Below are 12,337 nucleotides of genomic sequence, written 5' to 3'. Positions count from 1 at the left end.
CTCTGCAAAACCCTTATTCTTTTTCTTGTTTCATATTGAATCTTTTGGTTGTTCAGATCTGAGATTTTCTGTCAAAAGAAAAAAATTTGAGATTTCTCGGGCTTTCAGATGCGCCACCTTCGAGCTATTTGTAGTGAATCCTAGGATCTTGTCCCGCTTCCTGATTTCCCAAAATTTCTCCTCCATGGCTTTATTTCTTAGATTCCACCTGTTCCTTCTTCTTGAGTTTGAAAAGTAAATTTGAAAAAAATTAGAAGATCTCATGACGTATTTTCCAATCTAGAACCCATAATCTGATAGCTTGCTGTGAATTTAGAATTCTGAATTCTAGAACTCGATCTCCTTTGCTTTCTTGAAAATCAACTTGTGAACCACTCACCAGATAAAAGAGAGGCAGAGAAAGGGAGACAAGGAAACTGAAATGGGAGGAGTGGTATCTCATTTTCTTCAATTTCTCAGTGTTGAATCTGTCACGACAAAGAAGTTGGGAGCATTTGTATATGCATTTTCTGTGTGCAAATTGAAAGTAATCAAACCAAACAAACGGTCATGAATTTGAAGAAGAAACAAGAAGCCTTAAAATGAGATAAGAACAAATTCTCCACCTTTACGGTTTCAGAACAAGAAGGAAGCGGGACAAGATCCTACGATTCACTGCAAATAACTTGAAGGTTGCGCATCTGAAAGCCGAGAAATCTCAAATTTTTTTTTCTTTTGACAGAAAATCTTAGATCTGAAAAACCAAAAGATTCAAAATGAAACAGGAAAAAGAATAAGGGTTTTGCAGAGAGACATTAAAAACAGTAAAACAAAAGAAAGAGACAGAGAGAACGAAAGGTTGACTCTGGGTTTGAAATCGTAAATTTGAAAAATTAGAACATCTCATGATGTAAATTAAAATATTAACATTTGCACTTTAACCCCACATGTTCATTCACAGCCATTGATTTTTGTTGCATGTGTGGCGCAATCTTAACGGTTAAATGATGTAAGGGTATTTAAGTCACAAAAGTGGTTATCCGTCCATAACTGACCTTTTTGAATACCACAGGGGAGGCATATGCAAAGTATGGCTTTTTTTGGACTAAATTTGACCTAAGACAAACCTCAGGGGGTCCAAGTGAAAATTACCCATTTTATTTTAATATGTGTCATTTCTTTGGTATAAATCCTTATTATAAATTCTGTCTTTGGGAATGTCAAAGGACAAATAAGAGTAATATTCATAGGATATAGGTGTACACCATTGAATGTTACATAGAATGTGTGTAAATACAAGAATAGGTATTGTGTTGATTTAAGATTGTAAGCTTTGAAGAGTGACCAATCTAGGCCGTGTATTCTAGCAAATTTTTAGAACACATATATCATTCATTTCCCCTTTCTCAATCTTACTGTTTCCGCTCTAAATAACCATATCAAGTAAGCCATTGAAAATCCCATAAGAAATTTGAACGGGGTTTCAAGACTTTTATTTTCAATTATCTTAATCAGTTATAGTTCAAACTTATCTTTGATTGGTGGGGGGGGGGAAGAATGGGATCTTTCTCAAAACACCTACGAGTTGTTCATTTCAATGCTCAGGAATCATTCAAGCCACAACAATGAAACCTCCAGTAGCAAGAGCTTCTTTTGTACGTTGGATTCCCAACGATGCATGCGATGTATAATGCATCTCTCACCAATTTAGAAAATTTATCTGATTTGAGGTTATTTATCAAAATTAGTTGCCAAGAGGAGAACTTCTTTTGACCTGCAACCTTTTCTTCTTTCTATTGTTAATGAGATGAAAGTTGATGCTTCCAAAAGAACCCAGTTTGGAATAGTTTTTCGCTTTAATTGTTTAGCACATTTGTTGCTTGATACACGCAAATGACAAAATGGAATCCAATCAGTTGTATCTTTTTTAATTTTATGTTTTTCCTTTTGGAGAGTAAAACTCCTTTTATTTCCTTAGAATTCAAAGTCCAATATTATTTTCTCTAATTACTAAAACTTGTTAGGAGCGTGCTCTCTATAAATTGTTTATTAAACTTATTCTTATTTCGTAATTATTCAAGAAATGCTTATGGAACATGTATATCATACACTAAAAAAAACCAAAATTTTTTAAAGCATACAAACATTAAAAAATAAAAAAATAAAGAAGGTTTCCGCAAAGAAATATTGTAGTAGAATTGTTTTCAAACACACTCTGGTAATCACCACCCAAAAAAAGAAAAAAAAAGAAAAAAAAAATTTGTTTTTTTTAACAAATAAAGGACCTGTCCATAATTTTTACAACCTAAATTAGTATTGTCTTAGAAAAAGTGATTGTCAAAGCCATCGTCAGGCTGGGTTAGCAAAGCTGCCAGTCAAGCCCTTGAACCAAGACTTGTTAATACAATCTAATCTTATCTGCCTTCTTGTTTGTCCCAAATTTTGCATCTTGAATCCTCACAATGTTGGGGACATTTGACAATGATGGATAAAATTTACCACAATGATGGTTGGCAAATAACAACGGGAAGGCTGACTTGAAATAAAATCACATTGTGTGATAAGGAGAAGCGTTCTTAGTATTGTATGGTCATGTTCTAATTATTGGTCAAATCGGCAACATGGCACAGATTTGCTCTTCGATATCCCAAGAAAACTATTTGCTTTTCTATTCTTTTATCCACCGTCATACGTTAAGAATCAAGGAAACACAATGGGCGGCCACGTTTACCTACACCTAGACATTTCCAAACATGAATTTACCACCATGCCATCTGTTACCCAAAAATGGAAAATGAGTGTTGAGTTTCATTCTCTAATTCTCTATTTTAATATATAGCCAAGAAAATTCTATGCAGAAGGAGGAATGAGTTTGCAATAAGGGGCAATGTTAATATTTATTTCGTACAGGCACCCAAACTAAGAGATAGACAACAACTCAACTGCCTTACAATTATATGTTAGCACATTGATAACGATAGACTTTCAAACTTCTCTACCACTAATGTGGAATTGCAAGATCTAGAAATGTTTATTGATCTTCTTCGCCTCTAATCACTTTCACTTCACCTCACCCTGAAAACGTAACAAAAACCGAATGTTAGTCCTAAAAGAATCACTAAACCATTATGAAATTCTCATATCTAAGGGTTTGAGATTCACGGTAGGATTAGAAAGGATATGAAAATTCACGGGGTTATCTAGATGATGAAAATATACTTGGAGCAGTCAATGGAAGGGCTGATCTTGTAGGGAAGGTGGACACCACATTTGCTGGGAAGTGCTGCAGCATTGCCTCCCTTGATGCCGGGAGTGGCTCTGTAGGCATTCTTGAGACAACGACAAGTTGTTCGACGGTCAGGAGTGGTTTTTGTAGCGGAGTTGAGTGCCCTCACGGAATCGCAACAAGCCCAAGACACCTTTCCTCCATTGCGCAAAAAGGTGAGGCAAGAAGCCAATCGAGAGACCACTTGCCCACATGTGAGGGCATCTGTAGCATGTGGTGCTGCCACAACCATGCAAACCAAAACAAGGCACACAACCTTCAGGACACTAGAATTGCCCATAGTTACACGTACTTGCAAGCTCCTTGATGCTCACTTGTCTCTTTCTTTTCTCCTAGTGGTTTGCTAGATCAATGCAATGACATACTCCTCTCTACGTGTTTATTTATAAGAGCAAGGCATAAAATACTTCTTAGGTGGTTCTGGTCTCCTTGTTTGGCTTGGAAGATTGATGGTGGTTGCGATTTGAATGCTTTTCGATGTGTTTGTTGTTTTGCTTGTGTGGATTCTCTCTAAAATGGAAAGCGTAAATGTTTTTTCTAATTAACTTTTTTTTTGGTTGGTTTTGAATTAGAATTCTAATTTGAATGAACAAACTGGCAGGTTAACGGGACCATTTTGAGATGCATAGATCACCTACTCAATCGATTTGAGTTTTGTTTTGTTTTAGTTTTTGGAACCAACTAGTATTTACATATCTGTAAACTTCAATCATTTAGTGATGATCATCCATGTGGTTCTTGCACCCATTACATGAAGCATTGACAGACGATAATAGCAATGTATAACACCTAAGTTACGTTTCCTTGATTCTTAACATATAACGGTGGATAAAAGAATAAAAAAACAAATAATTTCCAGGGATATGGAAGAGCAAATATGTGCCATGTTTCCGATTTGGCCATCAGAATATTAACATACAATACTAAGAACGGTTCCCCATGTCACACCAAGTGATTTTATTTCAAATCTCCATTACCCGTTGTTTATTTGCAAACCATCATTGTGGTAAATTTTCTACATCCATTTTAGCATTTTTAAAGTACGGGCTATAATATGCATAAGCATGCCAAACATATAGGCAAAAAAAAAAAAAAAAAAAAAAAAATCTGTCTCATACCCAATGTTTTGTCAAATGTCCTTGACATTGTGAAGATGATTCAATATGCAAAATTTGGGACAAACAAGAAGGCAAATAAGATTAGATTGTATTACCAAGTCTCGGTTCAAGGGCTTGACTGGCAACTTCGCTGAGCCCAGCCTGGCGATGGCCTTGACAATCACTTTTTCTAAGACACTACTAAATTAGGTAGTATAAATTATGGAAAGGTCCTTTATTTTTAAATAAAAAATAATTGTGTTTTTCTTTTTTTGGTGGGGATTACTAGAGTGTGTTTGAAAACAATTCTACTACGATATTTCTTTGCAAAAACATTTTTTATTTTTTTATGTTTTTATGCTTTAAAATAGTTTTGGATTTTATTTTTAATGTATGATATACACGTTCCATAAGCACTTCTTGAACAATTACGAACTAAGAATAAGTTTATTAAATAATTTATGGAAAGCATGCTCATAACAAGTATTAATAACTAAAAAATAATAATATTGAAAGATTATATCATACTCTTTGAAAGGGGCTTTGAATTCTAAGGAAATAAAAGGAGTTTTACTCTCCAAAAATAAAAACATAAAATTAAAATTTCTATCTCATACCCAATCTTGTGTCAAATGACCCTGACAATGTGAGGAGGATTCAAGGTGCAAAATTTGGGCCAAACAAGAAGGTAGATAAGATTAGAATGTATTAGCAAGTCTCGGTTCATGGGCTTGACTGGCAGCTTCACTGAGCTCGGCCTGGCGATACCCTTGACAATCACTTTTTCTAAGACACTACTAAATTAGGTTTTATAAATTATATAGGTCCTTTATTAAAAAAAAGAAAAAAAGAAAAAAAAAGGTGGGTTAAATAACAATTCTACTACAATATTTCTTTGCGAAATTTTTTTATTTTTATTTTTTATGTTTGTATGTTTTAAAAAAGTTTTGGATTTTTTTTTAGTGTATGATATACATGTTTCATAAGCATTTCTTGAACAATTATAAAATAAGAATAAGTTTAATAAACAATTTGTAGAGAGCACGCTCCAAACAAGTATTAAAAAAAAAAATAATAATATTGAAAAATTATATCATACTCTTTGAAAGGGGATTTGAATTCTAAGGAAATAAAAGGAGTTTTACTCTCCAAAAGGAAAATCATAAAATTAAAAAAGATATACCTGATTGGATTCCATTTTGTCATTTGCGAGTATCAAGCAACAAACGTGCTAATTAACCAATTAAAGCGAAAAGCTGTCCCGAACTGCGTTCTTTTGGAAGCATCAGCTTCCATCTCATTAACAATATGAAGAACAAAAGGTTGCAGGTCAAAAGAAAATCTCTTCTTGGCAACTAATTTTGATAAATAACCAATCAGTTCAACTTTCTAAATTGGTGAGAGGTGCATTATACATCGCGTGCATAGTTGGGAATCCAACATACAAAAGAAGCTCTTGCTATTGGAGGTTTCACTGTTGTGGCGTGAATGGTTCATGAGCATTGAAATGAACAACTCCTAGGTGTTTTGAGAAAGATCCCATTCTCTCCCAATCAAAGATAAGTTAGAACTATAACTGATTAAGATAATTGAAAATAAAAATCTTGAAAGCCCCGTTCAAATTGCTTATGGGTTTTCAACGGCTAACTTGATATGGTTACTCAGAGCGGAAGCGGTAAGATTGAGAAGGGGAAATGAATGATATATGTGTTCTGAAAATTTTCTGGAGAGTACATGGCCTAGATTGGTCACTCTTCAAATCTTACAATCTTAATTCAATACAATAGCTATTCTTGTATTTACACGCATTCTATGTAATGTTCAATGGTGTAAACCTATATCCAATGCATATTACTCTCTTTTGTCCTTCTTTGACATTCACATAGACATAATTTATAATCAGGATTTGTACCAAAGAAATGATACATATTAAAATAAAAAAGAATACCAACCGCCCGCATGGATCTTGCATGAAGATGGAGACGGATGGGAGTGCACTAAAGATATTGAGTTGCAAGGGTTTTTAGTTGCACTAGGGGTTGATTGGTCCACACATTCGTCTATCAATGCTTCATGTAGTGGGTGCAAGAACCACATGGATGATCATCACAAAATGGTTGAAGTTTTAAGATATGTAAATACAGATTAGTTCTAAAAACTAAAACAAAACCTAACTCAAATTGAATGAGTAGGTGACCCAGGTTTCTCAAAATGGTCCCGTTAGTCTGCCAGTTTGTTCAACATACCAAAAAAAAATTAATTAGAAAAAACATTTACGCTTTCCATTTTAGAGAGAATCCACACAAGCAAGACAACAAACACATCGAAAAGCATTCAAATCGCAACCACCATCAATCTTCCAAGCCAAGCAAGGAGACCAGAACAACCTAAGAAGTTTGTTACGCCCTGCTCTTATAAATAAACACGTAGAGAGGAGTATGTCATTGCATTGATCTAGCAAACCACTAGGAGAAAAGAAAGATACAAGTGAGCATCAAGGAGCTTGCAAGTACATGTAACTATGGCCAATTCTAGTGTCCTGAAGGTTGTGTGCCTTGTTTTGGTCTGCATGGTTGTGGCAGCACCACATGCTACAGATGCCCTCACATGTGGGCAAGTGGTCTCTCGATTGGCTTCTTGCCTCACCTTTTTGCGCAATGGAGGAAAGGTGTCTTGGGCTTGTTGCGATTCTGTGAGGGCACTCAACTCCGCTGCAAGAACCACTCCTGACCGTCGAACAGCTTGTCGTTGTCTCAAAAATGCCTACAGAGCCACTCCCGGCATCAAGGGAGGCAATGCTGTAGTACTTCCCAGCAAATGTGGTGTCCACCTTCCCTACAAGATCAGCCCTTCCATTGATTGCTCCAAGTATATTTTCATCATCTAGATAACCCCGTGAATTTTCAAATCCTTTCTAATCCTACCGTGAATCTCAAACCCTTAGATATGAGAATTTCATAATGGTTTAGTGATTCTTTTAGGACTAACATTCGGTTTTTGTTATGTTTTCAGGGTGAGGTGAAGTGAAAGTGCTTAGAGGCGAAGAAGATCAATAAACATTTCTAGATCTTGCAATTCCACATTAGTGGTAGAGAAGTTTGAAAGTCTCTCGTTATCAATGTGCTAACATATAATTGTAAGGCAGTTGGGCTGGTTGTCTATCTCTTAGTTTGGATAACTGTACGAAATAAATATTAACATTGCCCCTTATTGCAAACTCATTCATCCTTCTGCATGGAATTTGCCTGGCTTTATATTAAAATAGAGAATGAAACTCGACAGCACTCATTTTCCGTTTTTGGGTAACAGATGGGCATGGTGGTACATTGGTGATTAGAAATGTCTGATGTAGGTAAACGTGGGTGCCCAACACCTAAGTTGTGTTTCCTTGATTCTTAACGAATGACGGTAGATAAAAGAATAGAAAACAAATAATTTTGTAGGGATATCGAAGAGCAAATCTATGCCATTGGACCGATTTGGCCAGTAGAACATTACCATACAATACTAAGAACGCTTCCCCATGTCACACCATGTGATTTTATTTCAAATCACCCTTCCCTGTTGTTTATTGGCAAACCATCATTGTGGTAAATCTTGTACATCCATTTTAGAATTTTTAAAGTACGGGCTATAATGTGCATAAGCAAGCCAAACCGACAAGCAAAAAAAAAAAAAAAAAACAGAATTTTTGTCTCATACCCAATGCTTTGTTGAATGTCCCTGACATTGTGAGGAGGTTTCAAGATGCAAAATTTGGGACAAACAAGAAGACAGATAATATTTGATTGTATTAGCAATTCTCGATTCATGCGGCTTGACTGGCAGCTTTGTTGAGCCCAGCATGGCAATAGTCTTGACAATCACTTTTTCTAAGACACTACTAAATTAGGTTGTATAAATTATGGACAAGTCCTTTATTTTGTAAAATAATAATAATAATAATAATAATAATAATAATAATAATAATAATAATAATAATAATAATAATAATAATAATAATAATAATAATAATAATAAAAAAATAAAATTTGTGTGTGTGTGCGTGTGTTTTTTTTGGGGGGGGGGGGGATTACTAGAGTGTGTTTGATAACAATTCTACAACAATATTTCTTATTTATTTATTTATTCTTTTATGTTTGTATGCTTTAAAAAAGTTTTGGATTAATTTTTTCAGTGTGATAAACACGATCCATAAGCATTTCTTGAACATTTACGAAATAAGAATAAGTTTAGTAAACAATTCATAGAGAGCACGCTCCTAACATGTATTAATAATTAAAAAAATAATATTGAAAGATTATATCATACTCTTTGAAAGGGCTTTGAATTTTTATGAAATAAAAAGAACTTTACTCTCCAAAAATTAAAAATAAAAACATAAAATTAAAAAGGATACACCTGGTGGGATTCTATTTTGTCATTTGCAAGTATTAAGCAACAAACTTGCTAAACAATTAAAGTGGAAAATTGTTCCATATTAGGGTCTTTTTGAAGCATCAGCTTCCATCTCATTAACAACAGGTAGAAGTAAAGGTTGTAGGTAAAAAGACACTCTCTTCTTGGCAGCAAATTTTGCCAAATAACCACAATCAGATAGACTTTCCAAATTGGTGAGAGATGCATTATACATCGTGTGCATAGTTGGGACTCCATCGTACAAAAGAAGCTCTTGCTACTGGAGGTTTCACTGTTGGGGCGTGAACTGTTCCTGAGCATTGAAATGAACAACTCCTAGGTGTTTTGAGAAAGATCCCATTCCCCCCCCCCCAATCAAAGATAAATTAGAACTATAACTGATTAAGATAATTGAAAATAAAAATCTTGAATGCCCCGTTCAAATTGCTTATGGGATTTTCAACGGTTAACTTGATATGGTTACTCAGAGCGAAAGCGGTAAGATTGAGAGAGGAAATGAATGATATATGTGTTCTGAAAATTTGATAGAGAGTACACGGCCTAGATTGGTCACTCTTCAAATCTTACAGTCTTAATTCAATACAATAGCTAGTCTTGTATTTACACGCATTCTATGTAATGTTCAATGGTATACAACAATATTCTGTACATATCACTCTTTTTTGTCCTTCTTCGACATTCCCATAGACATATGATTTATAATCAGGATTTGTACCAAAGAAATTATACATATTAAAATAAAAAAGAATACCAACCGCCCGCATGGCTCTTGCACGAAGACGGAGACGGTTGGGAGTGCAATAAAGATATTGAGTTGCAAGGCTTTTCAGTTGCACTAGGGGTTGATTGGTCTTTCCACACATTCGTCTATTAATGCTTCATGTAGTGGGTGCGAGAACCACATGGATGATCATCACTAAATGATTGAAGTTTACAAATATGTAAATACTAGTTGGTTCCAAAAACTAAAACAAAACAAAACTCAAATCGATTGAGTAGGTGATCCATGCATCTCAAAATGGTCCCATTAACCTGCCAGTTTGTTCATTCAAATTAGAATTCTAATTCAAAACCAACCAAAAAAAAGTTAATTAGAAAAAACATTTACGCTTTCCATTTTAGAGAGAATCCACACAAGCAAAACAACAAACACATCGAAAAGCATTCAAATTGCAACCACCATCAATCTTCCAAGCCAAACAAGGAGACCAGAACCACCTAAGAAGTTTGTTATGCCCTGCTCTTATAAATAAACACGTAGAGATGAGTATGTCATTGCATTGATCTAGCAAACCACTAGGAGAAAAGAAAGATACAAGTGAGCATCAAGGAGCTTGCAAGTACGTGTAACTATGGCCAATTCTAGTGTCCTGAAGGTTGTGTGCCTTGTTTTGGTCTGCATGGTTGTGGCAGCACCACATGCTACAGATGCCCTCACATGTGGGCAAGTGGTCTCTCGATTGGCTTCTTGCCTCACCTTTTTGCGCAATGGAGGAAAGGTGTCTTGGGCTTGTTGCGATTCTGTGAGGGCACTCAACTCCGCTGCAAGAACCACTCCTGACCGTCGAACAGCTTGTCGTTGTCTCAAGAATGCCTACAGAGCCACTCCCAGCATCAAGGGAGGCAATGCTGCAGTACTTCCCAGCAAATGTGGTGTCCACCTTCCCTACAAGATCAGCCCTTCCATTGATTGCTCCAAGTATATTTTCATCATCTAGATAACCCCGTGAATTTACAAATCCTTTCTAATCCTACCGTGAATCTCAAACCCTTAGATATGAGAATTTCATAATGGTTTAGTGATTCTTTTAGGACTAACATCCGGTTTTTGTTACGTTTTCAGGGTGAGGTGAAGTGAAAGTGCTTAGAGGCAAAGAAGATCAATAAACATTTCTAGATCTTGCAATTCCACATTAGTGGTAGAGAAGTTTGAAAGTCTCTCGTTATCAATGTGCTAACATATAATTGTAAGGCAGTTGAGCTGGTTGTCTATCTCTTAGTTTGGGTGACTGTACGAAATAAATATTAACATTGCCCCTTATTGCAAACTCATTCCTCCTTCTGCATAAAATTCGCCTTGCTTTATATTAATATCGAGACTGAAACTCAACAATACTCATTTTTCGTTTTTGGGCAATAGATGGGCATGGTGGTAAATTGGTGTTTGTAAATATTTGGGTGTTAGAAAATGTGGGGGCCCAACACTTAAGTTGCGTTTCCTTGATTCTTAACGAATGACGGTGGATAAAAGAATAGAAAACAAATAATTTTTTAGGGATATCGAAGAGCAAATCTATGCCATGGACCGATTTGGCCATTAGAACATTACCATACAATACTAAGAATGTTTCCCTATGTCACACCATGTGATTTTATTTCAAATCACCCTTCCCCGTTGTTTATTGGCGAACCATCATTGTGGTAAATCTTGTACATCAATTTTAGAATTTTTAAAGTACGGGCTATAACGTGCATAAGCAAGCCAAACCGACAGGCCCAAAAAAAAAAAAAATTTGTCCGATACCCAATGTTTCGTAGTCAAATGTCCCCAACATTGTGAGGAGAATTCAAGATGCAAAATTTGGGACAAACAAGAAGGCATATAAGATTAGATTGTATTACCAAGTCTCGGTTCAAGGACTTGGCTGGAGGCTTCGCTAAGCCCAGCCTGGCGATGGTCTTGACAATCACTTTTTCTAAGACACTACTAAATTAGATTGTATAAATTATGGATAGGTCTTTTATTTGTTAAAAAAAACAATTGTGGTTTTCTTTTTTTGGGGGGGATTCCTAGAGTGTGTTTGAAAACAATTCTTCTACAATATTTCTTTGCGGAAACTTTTTATTTTTATTTTTTATGCTTTTATGCTTTAAAAAAGTGTTGGATTTTTTTTAGTGTATGATATACACGTTCCATAAGCATTTCTTGAACAATTACAAACTAAGAATAAGTTTAATAAATAACTTATAGAAAGCACGCTCATAACAAGTATTAATAATTAAAAAAAATAATATTGAAAGATTATATCATACTCTTTGAAAGGGGCTTTGATAACTAAGGAAATAAAAGGAGTTTACTCTCCAAAAATAAAAACATAAAATTAAAATTTCTATTTCATACCCAATTTGTGTCAAATGGCCTTGACAATGTGAGGAGGATTCAAGATGGAAAATTTGGGCCAAACAAGATGCCAGATAAGATTATATTGTATTAGCAAGTCTCGGTTCATGGGCTTAACTGGCAGCTTCGCTGACCCAGCCTGGCGATAGCCTTGGCAATCACTTTTTCTAAAACACTAGGAAATTAGGTTGTATAAATTATGGACAGGTCCTTTATTTAAAATAAAAAAACCAATTGTGTGTGTGTGTGTTTTTTGTGGGGATTACTAGAGTGTGTTTGATAACAATTCTACTACAATATTTCTTTGCGTAAACTTTTTATTTTTTATTTTTTTATGTTTGTATGCTTTAAAAAAGTTTTGGATTTATTTGTTAGTCTTTGATATACATGTTCCATAAGCATTTCTTGAACAATTGCGAAATAAGAATAAGTTAA

At 35.1% G+C, this 12,337-nt stretch overlaps 1 pseudogene; it reads right to left on the bottom strand.

Moving 5' to 3' along the window:
- Positions 1 to 3,049: 3,049 nt before the first annotated feature.
- Positions 3,050 to 3,545, bottom strand: LOC149011804 (non-specific lipid-transfer protein pseudogene; annotated as a pseudogene).
- Between the last annotated feature and the right edge of the window lie 8,792 nt (positions 3,546 to 12,337).

The sequence above is a fragment of the Hakea prostrata genome, chromosome 7, assembly GCF_041222555.1.
Source record: "Hakea prostrata isolate BN-2017 chromosome 7, UWA_Hpros_2, whole genome shotgun sequence".
NCBI lineage: Eukaryota > Viridiplantae > Streptophyta > Magnoliopsida > Proteales > Proteaceae > Hakea > Hakea prostrata.
The sequence above is the reverse complement of the archived record's forward strand: the minus strand, read 5'-3'. Positions and strand labels throughout refer to the sequence as shown.